Source organism: Elephas maximus, chromosome 14, assembly GCF_024166365.1.
Source record: "Elephas maximus indicus isolate mEleMax1 chromosome 14, mEleMax1 primary haplotype, whole genome shotgun sequence".
Taxonomy (NCBI): Eukaryota; Metazoa; Chordata; class Mammalia; order Proboscidea; family Elephantidae; genus Elephas; species Elephas maximus.
In genome coordinates, this window is record NC_064832.1 from 71,493,116 (window position 1) to 71,503,125 (window position 10,010).

Below are 10,010 nucleotides of genomic sequence, written 5' to 3' on the forward strand. Positions count from 1 at the left end.
GGATTAGGAGAGGGAGAGAAAAAATAAGGAGAGCACTGCATTGTTTTTCTGAGGATGTGATCCTGCTCCTTGTTAATAAAACTGAATGGATGTCAAGCTCTTGAAAAACTCACCAGTCAGGAAAGTCACCCCTCCCTTCTCAATTCCCCTCCAGTATGTGAGTAAAGGGATGAAGGGAGGGGCGGGATGTGTCTGGCAGAGCCAGTGTGAGACGAAGGGACAATCCTTCACTGCCACCCGGATAATCAGAGTTTCGGCCGGACCTTTGAGTGCACACCCAGATAGTTCAGAGCCAGACGAAAAGCACAGACTATGGGGCGGAAACGGATTAATAAGGAGCTTTGTGATTTGGCCTGTGACCCTCCAGCCCAATGTTCTGCAGGTCCAGTTGGGGATGATATGTTTCATTGGCAAGCCACAATTATGGGACCTAATGACAGCCCATATCAAGGCGGTATACTCTTTTTGACAATTCATTTTCCTACAGATTACCCCTTCAAACCACCTAAGGTTGCATTTACAACAAGAATTTATCATCCAAATATTAACAGTAATGGCAGCATTTGTCTCGATATTCTAAGATCACAGTGTCTCCTGCTTTAACTATTTCTTTAAAGTTCTTTTATCCATTTGTTCACTGCTATGTGATCTGAACCCAGATGACTGCCTAGTGCCAGAGGTTGCACAGATCTATAAAACAGACAGAGATAAGTACAACAGAATATCTCAGGAATGGACTTAGAAGTATGCCATGTGATGCTACCTTAAAGTCAGAATAACCTGCATTATAGCTGGAATAAACTTTAAATTACTGTCAAAAAAAATTGCCAGGGTGGTGGGGGAGACCCCCATCTATGGAAAGTACACGGGGTTAGAAGAAGAGTTGTCCCTCAAGCCACCCCTCCAGTAATCTTGATAATTGTTGAATAAATAAATTATTAAACAGAATAAAGCAATGTGTACATAAACAATAAATCATGATAATTTCGATTTTGTGTATAAAAGTGTTACATCATTCCCGAATGGTGGAGTAACCTTTAATTCTATATCCTTTTCTGTATTTTCCAAGTTTTCTATACTTAAAGAGTTAACATACTTGGTTGCTAACTGAAAAGTTGGAAATTCAGGTCTACCTAGAGACACTTTGGAAGAAAGTCCTAGCAATCCACTTCTAAAAAATCAGTCATTGAAAACTATCTTAGCTATCTAGTGCTGCTATAACAGAAATACCACAAGTGAATGGCTTTAACAAAGAGAAGTATATTCTCTCACAGTCTAGGAGGCTAGAGGTCTGAATTCAGGGTGCCAGCTCTAGGGGAGGGCATTTTCTGTCTGTTGGTTCTGAGGGAAGGTCCTTGTCATCAATCTTCCCCTAGTCTAGGAGCTTCTCAGCACAGGAACCCCAAGTCCAACAGTTGCGCTCTGCTCCTTGCACAATTTTCTTGGTGTTATGAGGTCCCCCTGTCTTTCTGATGCTTCTTCCTTTTATATCTCAAAAGAGATTGACTCAAGATAAAGCCTAATCTTGTAAATTAAATCCTGCCTCACTGTCATAACTGCCTTTAATCCTGCCTCACTAACATCATAGAGATAGGATGTGCGACGCATAGGAAAATCACGTCAGATGACAAAATGGTGGACAATCACACAACACTGGGAATCATTGCCTAGAGAAGTTGACACACATTTTGGGGAGGCACAATTCAACCCAGAACAAAAACCCTGTGGAGCACAGTTCTACTTTGATACACATGGGATCGCATTGAGTTGGAATTGACTTGACAGCAACTGGTGGAGGTGGTGGATGTAATACTTTAGTAGTCTGAAAATAAACATTTTCATACTGTTGAAACATATTTAAAAAAGGGATTTCTAAGATCTTGAAGATATTCAGTATTACATAAATTAAAAGATTTGAACTTTCAAATATATGAGGTTTATTAAATTCATCTAACATCCAACAGTAAATAATCGTATTGTCTGGGGAAAAAAGAGAGGCTACAAAATTCTTAGCTATGTTCTATATTACATATATTGAAATGTGGAAATTTTTAAATACATGAAGTATATTGAATCGAACATCTAAATCATATTTTTTCTGAAGTACATATGCATATTGTTATACTCATGCTGGAAAAATTAATGTATGCTTACCTTTTAAATTACATGCTATCTGGTTATTAATTACCTAGGGCTCCTATAACAAAACACAATGAAGCGGGTGGCTTTACACAACAGAAATTAATTGTCTCACAGCTCTGGAGGCTAGGAGTCTTAGTTCAAGATGTCGACAAGGCCATGTTCTTTCCCAAAGCTCTAGAGGAAGATCCTTTCTTGTCTCTCTCAGCTTCTGGTAGCCCTGAGAGTTCCTTGGCTTGCAGCTGCGGTACAACTCCATTGTCACATGATTATTGTCCCTCTCTCTGTCTCTCCTTCTCTCATATAAGGACAACATTTAGATGGTATTAGGAGCTCCCTGCCCCACCCTGGTGTGACTTCATGTTAACTACACAACATCTTAAAAGACCTTATTTCCAAACAAGGCCACAGTCACAGGTATCAGGGTTTAGGGCTTCAACATATCTTTATGGGGGATGCAATTCAGTCCATAACATCTTGCATCTTTATTACTATCAATAGGCCTTTTGAAATATAATGGCTTTACAACATGTTATTAAGTACCTTTCGCCACTGGTTAACTTGCAATTCTAACAAACAGTGGAAATAATTTTAAAAAATGATGTTTTAAGCTTGTCCTGAGTCCTGGGGGGTGGAAGGTTGTATGAGCTGATTCCACAAGCTTGAGAAAACTATAAACATGCAGAGTAAAAAACTGATACCAACTGATGATGTAAAAAGCAGTAAGTCCTACTGCTACCCTTATCACCACTGGTGCTACCATTGAACGAGTACCTACCTGCACGTCTAGCACCTCCTGGTGCTATTTTCTTTAATGTATTTTTTTTTATTTGGTACAATGGTTAAGTGCTTGGCTGCTAACTGAAAGTTGGCAGTTTGCGCCCACCAGCCACACCCTGGAAGAAAAGACCTGGCGATCTGCTCCCTTAACGATTTCAGCTTAGGAAACCCATTGGAGTAGTTCTACTCTGTCCTATAGGGAAGCTATGAGTCGGAATTGAATGAATGGCACAAAACACCCACAGCAACTATTTTGTTTAATCTTCATAACCACTTTAGGAAGTACATAGTAATACTCTCATATTAAAAAATGGAAACACTGGTGGCATAATGGTTAAGTGCTGTGGCTGCTAACCGAAGGGTCGGCAGTTCGAATCCACCAGGCGCTCTTTGGAAACTCTATGGAGCACTTCTATTCTGTCCTATAGGGTCGCTATGAGTCAGAATCGACTCGACAGAACTGGGTATATTAAAAATGAGCAATAAAGCTGAAAAAGTTTAAGTGACATATGAATTCATATTTGAGTTAGAAGATGCCTTTCTGATATCCTCTGGTTTTTATGTCTTATTTATACTGCAATATTGTTAGTTGGGTACTTGTGATTAAGCAGTGCCTTTCTGAGCAACACTACCAGGGAAAAGATACCACATGTTCCAACAACCCATTAAAGATGTTGCAAGGTCTAAGAACAGAGTTTGCCTTCCTAAAGCCACTCTAAGACTTCATTCCTGCTTATACCTTTGAACCTGGCTACCTCTTCTGGCTCTTACATTTAGACTTAAAAAGATAATTTGAAAAATAACTATTATTTATTAATTACCATGACCAGGCCCCGTACCAGACATTTTTAATTCAGTGTATTACTTAATTTTCCCAACAATACTGGGAAATGGGCACACTTATCAGGTTTTAAAGATGAGAAAAGACTTGACCAAGGTCACAAAGCTGGTTAATGATAGACGCAGAACTTGAACCCAAGCTACCTAATTCAAATCCTAGACTCTTAACTACAGAGTATAAACCAAAAACAAAACAAGCCGGTTGCAGTCAAGTCAATTCCAACTCATAGCAACCCTGTTGGACAGAGTAGAACTGCCACAGGGTTTCCAAAGAGCAACAGGTGGATTCAAACTGCTCACTTTTTAGTTAGCAGCTGAGCCCTTAAGCACTGTACCACCAGGGTTCCACAGAGCATACTACATACTATAATTTATTTACCCCTAGTTTCTACTTCTGCATATGGCATTTCTTGGCACCTACTTGTGCAACTGTATCCCTGTCTTGTCCCCAATTTAAGGTGACTTTATGCCCTGGCTCCCAGGAATGTCTTAGTTTACCTCCGTTGTCCTGGTGTTCCATCTGGTTTGTCCCACTTTCATTCTCAAAAGCAACTCAGATTAGAGAATAAATTATATGGTTACCTCATTGAAAGCCAATCATGATGCATCCTGGAGTTAGCCTCAGATCTGATTGTGAACCAGCCCCACATCGGAGGTCAATCTCAACTCAGGTCTTTCAAAACTCGTCTGACATTCAGGTGTGGAAATCTGAAATATGAAAAACCTGATTCCTCACATCAGCATCAAGAATAATAAAAGTGAAAACAAAACAAAACAAATGATTCTTGTACAGATGCTCTATTGTTTTAAAAATTGCAGCATCCCAAAACCAGAATTTTAGTAAGAGTTAAAGTGGAAAAAAAAAAAAAAAAGTGGAGACTATTATTCATATTGTCCCCTTCCACTCCTTCCTCTCAAAATACACACTTTGGAAATGTTCTCAAGGGTTCCTTTGACAATCAGGTCTTTACCGAAAATTTAAAGATTATGGATTAAGAAAAGTAATTGTTAGAATTGTTTAAAATTGAAATATATAGATTCATCAGAGATGAAGGGAAGGGATTTCTGAAACCTTGCCAAGAATAAAATATAGATAAACCAAAAAAATCAAACCTGCTGCCGTCAAGTCAATTCCGACTCATAGTGACCCTATAGGACAGAATAGAACTGCCCCATAGGGTTTCCAAGGAGTGGCTGGTGGATTTGAACTGCCAAACTTTTGGTTAACAGCCGAGTTCTTAACCACTGCACCACCAGGGCTCCAAAATATAAATAGCTAAGTTAATTTTTAACAATTGACTAACAGAAAATATTCTGGCTTCCTAATGCCTTTATTATTGTTTTGGAACAGTTTCTCTGAAAATATGGTGTTTTCAATTCAGTCAAAATAATATTTTATTTTCTTCAAGGGCACTTTATTGATGGTTTTGAATTGCAGTCATCTGTCAAGGCTGTTACGTACCGATAACACATCCATGATGCCCAGGGAGCAGGCGGGAACAGTTTGGTTCACCCCAAATTTATGGCTGATACTGGAAATAAAATAAACCAGGTAAAAGCTAATTTTATATTAGGCATCAGATATTTAAATTTGTTGCAAGTTGTACTGAGTAGCTAAAAGTGTTGTAATGGTCAAGATAATACAAATATTCAGAATTGATACATGTGCAAAGAGGTCTTTAAGAAGGTCTGATTCCCTGAGGAATCTTCTAATTTAACAAATTACTTGGAATGTAGAGTTGAGAAAGCCAGAAGTTTAGAAAAATGCTGAAATTGAATCATAAAACTTTGACCAAGCACCACAAAAATTGGATCAAACTTCTAGAACCTTCTCTCTACCTGCTCTGTTGCATGTTTTTTTCTGGGTATAAAAGTAAAAGGTCCTGGGTTTTTTGTTTATTTGTTTTTAATTGTTATACTTCCATAAACCTAGGAATTTGGGAATTAGTTTGGTACTAAGGATCATGCCAGGAAGATAAATTACATTCATATGTCAGATATTGCCTCAGAATGCTATCTAGCTCAGCAGGCTATAATGAGCCCCACTCCCCACGCCAAGCTTCAGCCAAAAAAAAAAAAATATATATATATATATAAATAAATAAATAAACACCTACTGTTTCTCCATCAAGTGCAACTCACTCGGAGGCCGAACAAAAGCAACACAGGGAGGCCAACCATACCCATGCAGTACTATGGTTGCTATGCAACCCTCTGTGCAAGTGGGTCAGCAACAGATGGACATTTTGAATAGAATTAATGCCCCTCTGACCGATGTTTTAAATAGTATCCAATCCTGCTGCCTGATGAATTCTATTAACTATAGGCATACTTACACATATAAAATATAGCTTCATAAGTGACATTATTATTACCCTCCTTACTAAAATAAAGTCATAAATCTATTGGTAAAATTTGAGACCGATAATATTCAATTAGATTTTTCTATTCTTCTTTTTTTCTCTTTTTCTTGATAAATGAATCACTGATGTCTCATAACCTTAGGCTACACATTTCCTTATAGCGTTGCTCTGATATCATATGCAAACCTACAATGCCTACTCTGAGTTTCAGCTTCATTTTCACACGGCCGTCCTGCTTCTTCCTCAGCCATTGTTACCTGTGGGCTCTGGGCATTGTGTAAGAGACCTCATTTTATTATAAATTTAAGAAAGAACATAACATGGAATAAATATTTTATATGCTTTTGTGAGGACAATGTTGTAACCATGTTCCTGATTGAACAGTCAATCTAAAGTCCACACTGAAAGCCACAAAAGTTCTTTGTCCACCTGCCTTTTGCCCAGGCTAAGTTTAAGCTACTTTTCATCATTTGTGATGAGTAGATTTAAAGGAAAAAAAAATCAGCATGCTCTCAAGAACGTATCAAGATAAGAACCTCTCTTAGTCTTTTAAATTTTAAACTACGTAACTTAGATTTTAAGACCCCAAAGAGGAGGGCCATCAGTTCTAGCTAGAAAGATTTAGCTTAACAGCGTAACATACTGATGATGGCAAGCAGTTCCTATGCCACCAGGGTTTCCTTAAAATGTTTAATGAAGCATATCTACGAGAAGATCTCTTAATAAGGTGGTGTAGAAAACAGAGGGAGCCCTAGTGGTACAGTGGTTAAAGAGCTGGGCTGCTAACAGAGAAGTCGGCGGTTTGAACACACCAACAGCTCCACGGGAGAAAGATGTGGCAGTCTGCTTCTGTAAAGATTTACAGCCTTGGAAATCCTGTGGGGACAGTTCTACTCTGTCCTGTACGTTGCTGTGAGTCAGAATCGACTCAACGGCAGTGGGTATAGAAAACAGAGCGCTTGCCTAGAGAAGGGAGCCTAGAGAATGGGTTCCGATCCTAGCTTTGTCCCTAAATCGGCTTGCAATCTTAAAAAAAAAAAAAAAATTCCTGATCTTTCTTAATGGCAGTATCCTAACATCTTCACCGGTAAAGTGAAGGGATTTTGGCTCAATAGTTCCTTTTAGCGTTCACATTCTACTAGTAAACAAAGATGCAGTTAAAACTAAGAAGAGTGGAGATTATACTTCTAGCTGAGCATTGAGATAATTATCATTTATTTGCAAAGCCCAATAGCCAAATACAAATCTTCTTTTCTGGTGATGGAAAACACAGAAGAAACTGAAAAGCTGTTAGCCTCTAGGATCCAGAATATTCTGGGCGTTTCTTTCTTGGTTCTCTGCTTCCATTCCTGGCACGTGCTCATCTCTAGGGGAAAAAAGGGGCTATCCCATGGATGATACAGCTTTTGCAAAGGTTTCTATTTCCCACCGTCATCTCTTGCCGGAACTGTCCCTCTACAGAAGGGGGTAATAGCACCTGTGCTTCTCGTTTCCAGAGCGGGGCTGTTTCTCTGTCAGGCCTCCTGCTGCCACCCAGTGTGTCTTTGTTTTGTAAATATAAGCTTGGTTTTCCACCACTGCGCTCACAGGCTTGTGGTCCCCTTGCTGAGAGCCATCACTTATCTATGCCTGCATATACATACATGCTTACATATGCACTCATAGAGAAATATTTGCTTATTTTAAGTTTGTTCATTCTCCCACCCCCCTTGAAGGCCCTGGGGTGGGAAATGTGGTTTATTGTATTAGTTTGTCATCCCCAGCAAGATTTAGTTTTGACAACTTCAATACCACCTGAAGTCATCACACTGAAGCACTTCAGGTCAGTAACAAACTGGTCCCCATCTCTGTAGTTCCACGTATGTTCTAATAAAACAAGAGATTTGATTTAGTCCTATATTATTTATTTAGTCCTATTTTTTTTTATATATATTTATTCTGGTATTTATCATTCTGTCTTTCAGTGAATTGCAAGTTATATGCCTTTTAAAAATACAACCCTCTACTATTTCTCTATATAAGGTTTCTACCTTGTGTTTTTTTTTTTTTCCAAAAATGATCATATTTTATTTTAGAGAAATTACTACATGCTCAACAGATGATCAACATGGAAAGCTGGGACTATTAGGAACAAATGAATGAGTACTAACAGATAAAATTTATTTTGATGCTGTCATTTATATGAATTTTTGTTTAAGTCTATAGTGAGATCAAGCCCATTACTGTAGAGTCGATTCCAACTCATAGCTACCCTGTAGGAGAGAGTAGAACTGCCCCCCAGGCTTTCCAAGGTCGTAATCTTTATGGAAGCAGATTGCCATATCTTTCTCCAGCTCAGCAGCTGGTGGGTTCCAACCACTGACATTTCAGTTAGCAGTGGAACACTTGAAGGAAGCCTCAAAACTCAGTCTTCTGGGGTGTAAAAGTTGAAATACCAGGAATGAAGACCAGGAATAGTAAAGAGAGGCAGATGAAAAACAAATCAGATGGGCTGTGCATGTAGCAATTACAAGACCATAGGCTGAATCTTGAAATGGCCTACCTTTCTTGAAGCAGAAGTTTCCCCTCCTGTAAATTTTTTTATGAAATAAAATAGCATGATTACTACTTTTTAAATTCTCAGAGATGTAAGAAATCTTGAGATTCTTCCATGCTAATTCTTTTTATAATTGAGGAAAATTAATCTGAAGTAGATTTAGGTTTAGAGCTAACACGTACTAGGTTTTAACTCAGGTTTCTTTTTTTTTCTTTCTGATTCTAATATTGACCTGTTGTTGTTGTTTGGTGTCACAGATGCAGTTCCAACTCATAGCCACCTTATGTACAGCAGAACAAACCACTCCCTGGTCCTGTGCCATCCTCACAATCATTATTATGTTTGATACCATGCTTGCAGCCACTGTGTCAATCCATCTCACTAAGGATCTTTCTCTTTTTCCCTGACCCTCTACTTTATCCAGCATGATATCCTTCACAAGTGACTGGTCCCTCCTGACAACCTGTCCAAAGTACGTGAGACAAAGTCTCACCATCCTCACTTCTAAGGAGTGTTCTGGCTGTACTTCTTCCAAGACAAATTTGTTCGTTCTTCTGGCAGTTCATGGTGTATACAATGTTCTTCGTCAGCACCATAATTCAAAGGCATCAATTCTTCTTCAGTCTTCCTTCTTCATTGTCCAGCTTTCAAATGCTATTAGATGACTGAAAATACCATGACATGGGTCAAGAGCATCTTAGTCTTCAAGGTGACATCTTTGCTTTTAACACTTTGAAGAGGTCTTTTGCAGCAGATTTGTCCAATGCAATGGGTCTTTTGATTTCTTTACTGCTGCTTCCACAGGTGTTGATTGTGAATCCAAGCAAAATGAAATCCTTAACAACTTCAATCTTTTCTCCATTTATCGTGATGTTGCTTACTGGTCCAGTTGTGAGGATTTTTGTTTTCTTTATGTTGAGGTGTAATCCATACTGAATGCTGTGGTCTTTGATCTTCATCAGTAAGTGCTTAAAGTCCTCTTCACTTTCAGAAAGCAAGGTTGTGTCAACTGCATAACGCAGGTTGCTAATGAATCTTCCTCCAATCCTGATGCCCCGTTCTTCTTCATAGAGTCCACCTTCTCAGATTATGTGCTCAGCATACAGATTGAATAGATATGGTGAAAGGATATAAGCTTGACGCACACATTCTTGCATTTTAAATCACTCAGTATCCCCTTGTTCTGTCGGAACTGCTGCCTCTTGGTCTATGTACATACAGGTTCCACACGAGCACAATTAAGTGTTCTGGAATTCCTGTTCTTCGCAATGTTATCCATAATCTGTTATGATCCACACAGTTAGATGTCTTTGTCTAGTCAATAAAACACATGTTAACATCTTTCTGGTATT

General features: G+C 38.7%; 1 pseudogene; it reads left to right on the forward strand.

Moving 5' to 3' along the window:
• Positions 1-312: 312 nt before the first annotated feature.
• On the forward strand, positions 313-757 carry LOC126058060 (ubiquitin-conjugating enzyme E2 D3-like; annotated as a pseudogene).
• The last annotated feature ends 9,253 nt before the right edge of the window (positions 758-10,010 follow it).